Raw genomic sequence first — 9,744 nt, forward strand, 5'->3', positions numbered from 1 at the left:
GATTAGCTTCAATACCCCTATTAGACACCACAAAACCCAAGAGCTTGCCAGCTGGTACACCAAAAACACACTTGGCCGGATTAAGCATCATCTTATAAACCCTCAGATTATCAAAAGTTTCCTGCAAATCAGCTATGAGTGTTTCTGCTTTCCTGGACTTCACCATGATATCGTCCACATAAGCGTGAATATTGCGCCCAATCTGATTATGAAGGCAATTCTGCACACACCGCTCATAAGTCGCCTGGGCACTCTTGAGTCCAAAAGGCATAGATACATAGCAGAAGGCTCCAAAGGGAGTTATAAAAGTTGTCTTCTCCTGGTCCTTAACCACCATTTTGATCTGATGATAACCCGAATAAGCATCCAGAAAACTCAACCGCTCACAACACGCCGTAGCATCAATAATCTGATCAATACGGGGGAGGGAAAAGGGATCAGGTGGACAAGCCTTGTTCAAATCTGTGTAGTCCACACACATACGCCAAGTGCCATTCTTCTTGAGTACCAGCATCGGGTTACCCAACCACTCAGGGTGAAAAACCTCCACAATAAACCCTGCTGCCAAGAGCCGGGCTACCTCCTCACCGATGGCCTTGCGTCTCTCTTCATTAAAGCAGCGGAGAAACTGCTTGACCGGTTTAAACTTGGGATCAATATTAAGAGTGTTCTCAACGAGTTCCCTCGGTACACCTCGCATGTCAAAAGGTTTCCATGCAAAGATGTCCCGGTTCTCATAGATGAACTCGATGAGCGTGCTTTCCTATTTCGGATCCAAGTTAACGCTGATGCTAAACTGCTTGGATGAATCGCCAGGAACAAAATCAACCAACTTAGTCTCATCTGCTGATTTAAACTTCAAAGTCGGATCATGCTCTGTAGTGGGTTTCTTCAGAGAAGTCATATCCGCCGGATCAACATTGTCTTTATAGAATTTTAACTCCTCTATTGCACAAACCGACTCAGCATAAGCCGCATCACCTTCCTCGCACTCCAAAGCAATCTTACGGCTGCCATGAACCATGATGGTCCCCTTATGTCCCGGCATCTTGAGTTGTAGATAAACATAACACGGCCTTGCCATGAACTTAGCATAGACCGGCCATCCAAACAGGGCATGGTACGGACTTCTGATTTTTACCACTTCAAAGGTCAATGTCCCTGACCTTGAATCATGATCATCTCCAAAAACCACCTCCAGAGCTATCTTACCAACCGGGTAGGCCGATTTACCAGGCACCACACCGTGAAAAACGGTGTTCGACGGCTTAAGATTCTTACCCGTTAACCCCATATGCCGGAAGGTCTCATAATACAAGATGTTGATACTGCTCCCTCCATCCATGAGCACCTTGGTGAACTTATAACCTCCAACCTGCGGTGCGACCACCAACGCCAGATGACCCGGATTATCAACCCGGGGCAGATGATCTTCTCGACTCCACACAATAGGCTGTTTAGACCAGCGCAAATAACTGGGCACTGCCGGTTCAACGGAGTTCACTGCCCTCTTATGAAGCTTCTGATCGCGCTTGCACAGACTAGTAGTGAAGACATGATATTGTCCATCATTTAACTGCTTCGGGTTACTCTGATAACTCGACTGCTGCTGTTGTTGATTCCCCTGTTGATTATAACCACCTTGGTTGCCCTGATTGCCTTGATTGCTCTGTCCACCTTGGTTACCTTGAAAACCTGAACCGGAGTTACCTCTACCATAACCCGGCCCGTGAAACCCGGGCCCTGAACCGACAGATGGTCCATGATCATATCGGAAGAGATCTGAGTTTTTGAACTCTCGCATAATAAAACAATCCTTCCATAGGTGTGTAGCTGGCTTCTGTTGTGTCCCGTGCTTTGGGCAGGGCTGGTTCAATAGGCGCTCCAGATTCATACCTGATCCTCCGCCCCGCGGGGCGGTTTAACCTTGCGGCGCTGATTATTACCCTGTATGTTGGTGTTAGCCACAAAATCAGAATTATTGTCCGCTTTGCACTTACCGTTATTCCCATGTTTCGCCTGGTTATGTTGCTGTCCTTTTGCACCGACATTATTCTTTCCCTTCTCCGGCTTCTCATCGTTAGACTCGGGATCCTTGGTACTATCAGAATTGGCATACTTAACCAAAGCTGCCATAAGTGTTCCCATATCATTGCAGTGACGCTTGAGCCGTCCCAACTTCAACTTCAGCGGCTTAAACCGGCAATTGCCCTCCAATGTTATGATTGCCGAATCAGCATTGATGCCCTCCAATGAATGCAGGATTTCCGAACCCCGGCGCACCCAATGAGTTGTTGATTCGCCTTCTCCTTGGATACAAGCGGCCAGATCCACGATTGACATGGGTTGCTTGCACGTGTCTTTGAAGTTTGCTATAAACCGGGCCTTCAACTCGTCCCATGAACTGACAGAATTAACGGGCAGACTTTTTAACCAAGTGCGAGCCGTTCCGTCCAACATCATGGTGAAGTAATTCGCACACACCGCTTCGTCCACATCCAGCATCTCCATCGCCATATCATAACTCTCAACCCATGACTCGGGGGGTAAATCGGCGGTGTAATTAGGCACCTTACGGAGGCCCTTGAAATCCTTGGGAAACCGCACATTACGTAGAGCCAGGACAAGACACGGCACCCCCAAGAGCTGAAAGCCAGTTCTCATTCTACTGACATCGTCGGTCGAACCAGAGTAGGTTGATGATTCATGTATTGTGCTGCCAACTGCGCTGCCAACTCTGCCTCCGGACGTGCTCTGCCATTATTCACCACATCCTGAGCATTCGCACCACCGCATGCCGGATTAGGCCCTCGAGGGGCGTCACAGTTCCACGCACTGCTTGACACAGCCGGTTCATCGATGTGCCTTATGTAACTCTTGCTCGGTCGAGGGGTTGAATGGATTATGTCTCGGCTATATGAATAGGCCTGCTGTTGTTCCATAGAGGTTTGAAGGAGATCCCCGGCCCGCCGCGTCTCGACTGCCGCTGGAGACTCACCCTCCATTGGAATAGCTGCCAATCGGGACGCCGCAGCAATAATATTATCCAACAGAGTGGAGAAGTGACCCGGCGGGGTCGGCATGTATTGTGGCGGGTTATCTGTTCGTTGAGGCGGGTCCATCACCCGTGGCTGATCCAGCGCTCCTATCCCAGGTGCCTCAATCCGGTTTACTGCTACCAGATTACTGGGTCCAGCTCCTGGCGTGTTGAAGAGATTCATTAATTCATAAACCGGCGACAGACGACACCGGTGCCTCCTCCTCAACACTTCATTCGAAGCGTTCTGATCCAGCATGAGTCGGTAATTCTCCACCTGAATCCGCTGTGACTGGGCATCTAAAGCGACCCGTTCATCAGCCATCCTGGTTTCCTCAGCCGCCAAGTCCTTCTTGGCTTGAGTTATCTGATCCCGCAGCTTTGTGACCTCCGCATTATGCCAATCTTTAGTCTTTCGGGTAACTGTTGTGGTCAACAATGTTGACCACGCGTCCAATGAACCGAACAGAACTTGAGCCGGCCGGCGTGCGGGGCCTCCTGCCCTAGCTGCCGATCCGAAAGTCATCGCTGCTGTAGTTGAAGATTGTAATGTGGGCTGCGTACCGGCCATGAAGATCGGAATACTGTGGGCTGCCCTAGCTGCCAACCCTGTTTGGCGGTTCAAGGGGGTCCGGAAAACTGTCGCCATCGGAGCAGCCCCCGAATTGGCCATCTTGTAGCTGGTACAGTGACTCGGTCTCGCCGATCAACGATTTGCCATCAGAGTAAATGACCGTCTCACCATCGGACACCGGTTCAGATTCTACACCATGGATGAATCCCACGAACGCATGCTTCATGGCATGCTGAACCCGGGTAGGGCATGCACGCTGAGCCATCTCGACGAGGTTGGTGCAGATATCTGGCTCAGGGCCTGGTTCGCCGATCTTGCCGATGAAAACGTGAATTCCGCCAAAGGGGACCCGATACCCTGATACGTCTCCGTCGTATCTACTTTCCCAAACACTTTTGCCCTTGTTTTGGACTCTAACTTGTATGATTTGAATGGAACTAACGCGGACTGACGCTGTTTTCAGCAGAATTGCCATGGTGTTGTTTTTTGTGCAGATTTTTTTTCTCGGAATGACCTGAAACTCCACGGAACACCTTAGTAAAAATAAAGAAAAATCCTTGCAAAAGATGAAGACCAGGGGGGCCCACACCCTATCCACGAGGGTGGGGGCGCGCCCCCTACCTCGTGGGCCCCCCGGTGGCCCTCCGACGCCAACTCCAACTCCATATATTGGCTTTCGGGGAGAAAAATCAGAGAGAAGAAATAATCGCGTTTTACAATACGGAGCCGCCGCCAAGCCCTAATCTCTCTCGGGAGGGTTGATCTGCAGTCCGTTCGGGGCTCCGGAGAGGGGGATTCGTCGCCGTCGTCATCATCAACCATCCTCCATCACCAATTTCATGATGCTCACCGCCGTGCGTGAGTAATTGCATCGTAGGCTTGCTATACGGTGATGGGTTGGATGAGATTTATCATGTAATAAAGTTAGTTTTGTTAGGGTTTGATCCCTAGTATCCATTATGTTCTGAGATTGATGTTGCTATGACTTTGCTATGCTTAATGCTTGTCACTAGGGCCCGAGTGTCATGATTTCAGATCTGAACCTATTATGTTTTCATGAATATATGTGTGTTCTTGATCCTATCTTGCAAATCTATAGTCACCTACTATGTGTTATGATCCGGCAACCCCGAAGTGACAATAATCGGGACCACTCCCGGTGATGACCGTAGTTTGAGGAGTTCATGTATTCACTATGTGCTAATGCTTTGTTCCGGTTCTCCATTAAAAGGAGGCCTTAATATCCCTTAGTTTCCAATAGGACCCCGCTGCCACGGGAGGGTAGGACAAAAGATGCCATGCAAGTTCTTTTCCATAAGCACGTATAACTATATACGGAGTACATGCCTACATTACATTGATGAACTGGAGCTAGTTCTGTGTCACCCTATGTTATGACTGTTACATGACGAACTGCATCCGGCATAATTATCCATCGCTAATCCGGTGCCTACGAGTTTTCCATATACTGGTTTACACTTATTTACTTTTCCGTTGCTACTGTTACAATCACTACAAAATACCAAAAACATTACTTTTACTGTCTTTACTTTTGTTACCGTTACCACCACTATCATATTACTTTGCTACTAAACACTTTGCTACAGATACTAAGTTTCCAGGTGTGGTTGAATTGACAACTCAGCTGCTAATACTTGAGAATATTCTTTGGCTCCCCTTGTGTCGAATCAATAAATTTGGGTTGAATACTTTACCCTCGAAAACTGTTGCGATCCCCTATTGAGGGAGTCCTGGACTAGGGGGTGTCCGGATAGCCGAACTATCATCATTGGCCAGACTCCAAGACTATGAAGATACAAGATTGAAGACTTTGTCCCGTGTCCGGATGGGTCTTTCCTTGGCGTGGAAGGCAAGCTTGGCGATACGGATATGTAGATCTCCTACCATTGTAACCGACTTTGTGTAACCCTAGCCCTTTCCGGTGTCTATATAAACCGGAGGGTTTTAGTCCATAGGACGAACAACAATCATACCATAGGCTAGCTTCTAGGGTTTAGCCTCCTTGATCTCGTGGTAGATCTACTCTTGTAATAACCATATCATCAATATTAATCAAGCAGACGTAGGGTTTTACCTCCATCGAGAGGGCCCAAACCTGGGTAAAATATCATGTCCCTTGTCTCTTGTAACCATCCGCCTAGACGCACAGTTCGGGACCCCCTACCCGAGATCCGCCGGTTTTGACACCGACATTGGTGCTTTCATTGAAAGTTCCTTTGTGTCATCGCTCATAGGCCCGATGGCTCCTTCGATCATCAACAACAACGCGGTCCAGGGTGAGACTTTTCTCCCCGGATAGATCTTTATATTCGGCGGCTTTGCACTGCGGGCCAATTCGCTTGGCCATCTGGAGCAGATCAAAAGCTATGCCCCTGGCCATCAGGTTAGATTTGGAAGTTTGAACTTCAAAGCCAACATCCGCGGAGACTTGATCTTCGATGGATTCGAGCCACAGCCGAGCGCGCCGCACTGTCGCGATGGGCATGACCTAGCTCTGCCGCCGGACAGTGCCCTGGAGGCCGCACAAGAGTCCGCTCCGACCCTTAACTCGGAGCCGACTGTGCCGATCGAGGATGGGTGCCTAGACGCCGCCTCGGGGGCTGCTACCTCTACGGTGATGGAGCCGAATACCGACCCTGTCCCTTGTGAAGCTTGTGACTCCGAGGTGCCAGACTCCTCACCGGACTCCGAACCTCCCGCGCCTCTACCAATCGAATCCGATTGGGCGCCGATCATGGAGTTCACCGCTAAGGACATCTTTCAGCACTCGCCTTTTGGCGACATCCTTAACTCACTAAAGTATCTCTCATTATCAGGAGAGCCCTGGCCGGACTACGGTCAGGACGGTTGGGATGCGGACAACAAAGAAATTCAAAGCCCACCCACCACCCACTTTGTAGCTACTGTCGACGACCTAACCGACATGCTAGACTTCGACTCCGAAGACATCGACGGTATGGATGAAGATGCCAGAGACGACCAAGAACCAGCGCCTACGGGGCACTCGAAAGCCACCTCGTCATACGACATATACATGGTGGACATCCCAAAGGATGGGAACGGCGATGGAACAACAGAGGAAGACCCCTCCAAGAAACAACCTAAGCGCCGGCGTCAGCGGCGCCACTCTAAATCCCGCCACAGTAAGAATGGAGATTCCGTTACCGGAGACAACAACACCACGGATAGTGTCGAAGAGAACCCCCTCCAGCAAGATTCAGCACAGGAGGATGGAGAAGCCAGCCCTCATGAGAGAGCGACAGACAAGGAGGTAGAAGACGATAATTACATGCCTCCCTCCGAAGACGAGGCAAGCCTCGATGACGACGAATTCGTCGTGCCTGAGGATCCTGTCGAACAAGAGAGTTTTAAACACAGGCTTATGGACACGGCAAGTAGCCCCAAGAAAAAGCAGCAACAGCTTAGAGCTGACAGATGGACCGAAGTCCTTGTGGCCGAAGAGTACGAACTCGAACGCCCCTCCAAAAGCTACCCCAAGCGCAAGCTGCTGCCCCGATTAGAGGAGGAAGCATACAAACCCACATCACCAGCGCACAATACGGCCGACCGGCCACCCCGTGGCCGCGACAGAGAGGCCTCCAGGCCATCCACTAAAGCCGTACCCCGGCATCGCTTGAAAAGTACAAAGCCACGAAGGAATGCGCCGGACTTGCGAGACATATTGGAGGATAAGGCAAGACAATCAAGATCGATCTATGGATCGCGCGGGCGCCCCACAATACGCGATGATGACCGTCCCGCCAGACACAGCAACTCCGGCCGGGCTGAACACAGTAGACAAAGCTCGCTTGAGCTATGTCGTGATATAGCCCAATATAGAGGCGCCGCACACCCACTATGCTTCACAGATGAAGTAATGGATCATCAAATCCCCGAAGGGTTCAAACCTATGAACATTGAATCCTACGATGGCACAACAGACCCCGCGGTTTGGATCGAAGACTATCTCCTTCATATCCACATGGCCCGCGGTGATGATCTTCACGCCATCAAATACCTCCCGCTCAAGCTTAAAGGACCAGCTCGGCATTGGCTTAACAGCTTGCCAGCAGAATCAATTGGGTGTTGGGAGGACCTGGAAGCCGCATTCCTTGATAACTTCCAGGGCACATATGTGCGACCACCAGACGCTGATGACCTAAGCCACATAATTCAGCAGCTAGACGAATCGGCCAGACAATTCTGGACACGGTTCTTAACCAAGAAAAATCAAATCGTTGACTGTCCGGATGTAGAGGCCCTTGCAGCCTTCAAGCATAACATCCGCGACGAGTGGCTTGCCCGGCACCTAGGAGAGGAAAAGACGAAATCCATGGCAGCCCTCACATCACTCATGACTCGCTTCTGCGTGGGAGAGGACAGCTGGCTAGCCCGCAGTAACAACCTCAACAAAAATTCTGGCAGTCCGGATACCAAGGACCGTAATGGCAGGTCGCGTCGCAACAAGCACAAACGCTGCATTAACAACGACAATACCGAGGATACGGCAGTCAACGCCTGATTCAGAGGCTCGAAACCTGGGTCCGTCCAACTTGGACCGAATACTCGACCGCTCGTGCCAGATACATGGCACCCCCGCAAAGCCAGCTAATCACACCAACAGGGATTGTTGGGTATTCAAGCAGGCAGGCAAGTTAATTGCCGAAAACAATGACAAGGGGCTGCATAGCGATGACGAGGAAGAGACCCGGCCGCCGAACAATAGAGGACAGAAGGGTTTTCCCCCACAAGTGCGGACGGTGAACATGATATACGCAACCCACATACCCAAAAAGGAGCGGAAGCATGCACTCAGGGACGTATATGCGATGGAGCCAGTCGCCCCAAAGTTCAATCCATGGTCCTCCTGCCCGATCACTTTTGATCGAAGGGACCACCCCACCAGCATCCGCCATGGCGGATTCGCCGCGTTGGTTCTAGACCCAATCGTCGATGGGTTTCACCTCACTAGAGTCCTGATGGACGGCGGCAGCAGCCTGAACCTGCTTTACTAGGATACAGTGCGCAAGATGGGCATAGACCCCTCAAGGATTAAACCCACAAAGACGACCTTCAAAGGCGTCATACCAAGTGTAGAGGCCAATTGTACAGGCTCAGTGACACTGGAAGTGGTCTTCGGATCCCCGGATAACTTCCAAAGCGAGGAGTTAATCTTCGACATAGTCCTGTTCCGCAACGGCTATCACGCACTGCTCGGACGAACCGCATTTGCAAAATTCAACGCGGTGCCGCACTACGCATACCTCAAGCTCAAGATGTCAGGCCCTCGAGGAGTCATCACGGTCAAAGGAAACACGGAACGCTCTCTCCGAACAGAGGAGCATATAGTGGCTCTCGCGGCAGAAGTGCAGCACAGCCTCTTAAGGCAATTCTCGAGTCCGGCCGTTAAGCAACCGGACACCACCAAGCGCGCCCGAAGTAACCTACAACAAGACCACCTGGCACATTCTGAGCACGCGTAGCAATGCGGCCCCAACCCCAGCCCTTGCAAAATTGCAAAACCAGTACTCCGCGTACATCATTATGCTCTGAAGATACCATGGGCATAGGGGGAGGGGCACGACCACGGCAGGCCAAGAGTGCGGCTTAACCACACCAATGGCTCCCATGTGTGTCATCCTTTTTTTTCTTCTCTTTTTTCCTTTTTTTCTTATCCTCAGGACTCCGTTTACCAGAGGCCCTGTCCGGCAGTAGACCTGCCGAACTCACGATGCAACAGCCAGGGAAGAAGAAAGGCCACACCGAGTATCCAGGTGGTCTCCATTATGAGCATTGTACCTGTTTTATCCACCATTCCACAGCCTACCTCTGGAGGGGGACATGTTAAATAGTTCCATCCCTTGCTTATTGCACTATTTGTATCATCCTGCATTCATGGCAGTACCTTTTAAATAAACAATGCATCGCTTTTTGCCTACCACTGCATTCCTTTCTTACACATGTGTTCATCTATGACATGCTGCATCCGTACACTTTGGTACGGCTAAATACACCAGGGGCTTAAGTTCCCCACATTATGGTGTGATAAGTCCGAACACTTTCACAAGTGCGGCACCGCGAACTTATAGCATTATATGCATCGGCTCCAAAT

Source organism: Triticum dicoccoides, chromosome 2B (genome assembly GCF_002162155.2).
Source record: "Triticum dicoccoides isolate Atlit2015 ecotype Zavitan chromosome 2B, WEW_v2.0, whole genome shotgun sequence".
Taxonomy (NCBI): domain Eukaryota; kingdom Viridiplantae; phylum Streptophyta; class Magnoliopsida; order Poales; family Poaceae; genus Triticum; species Triticum dicoccoides.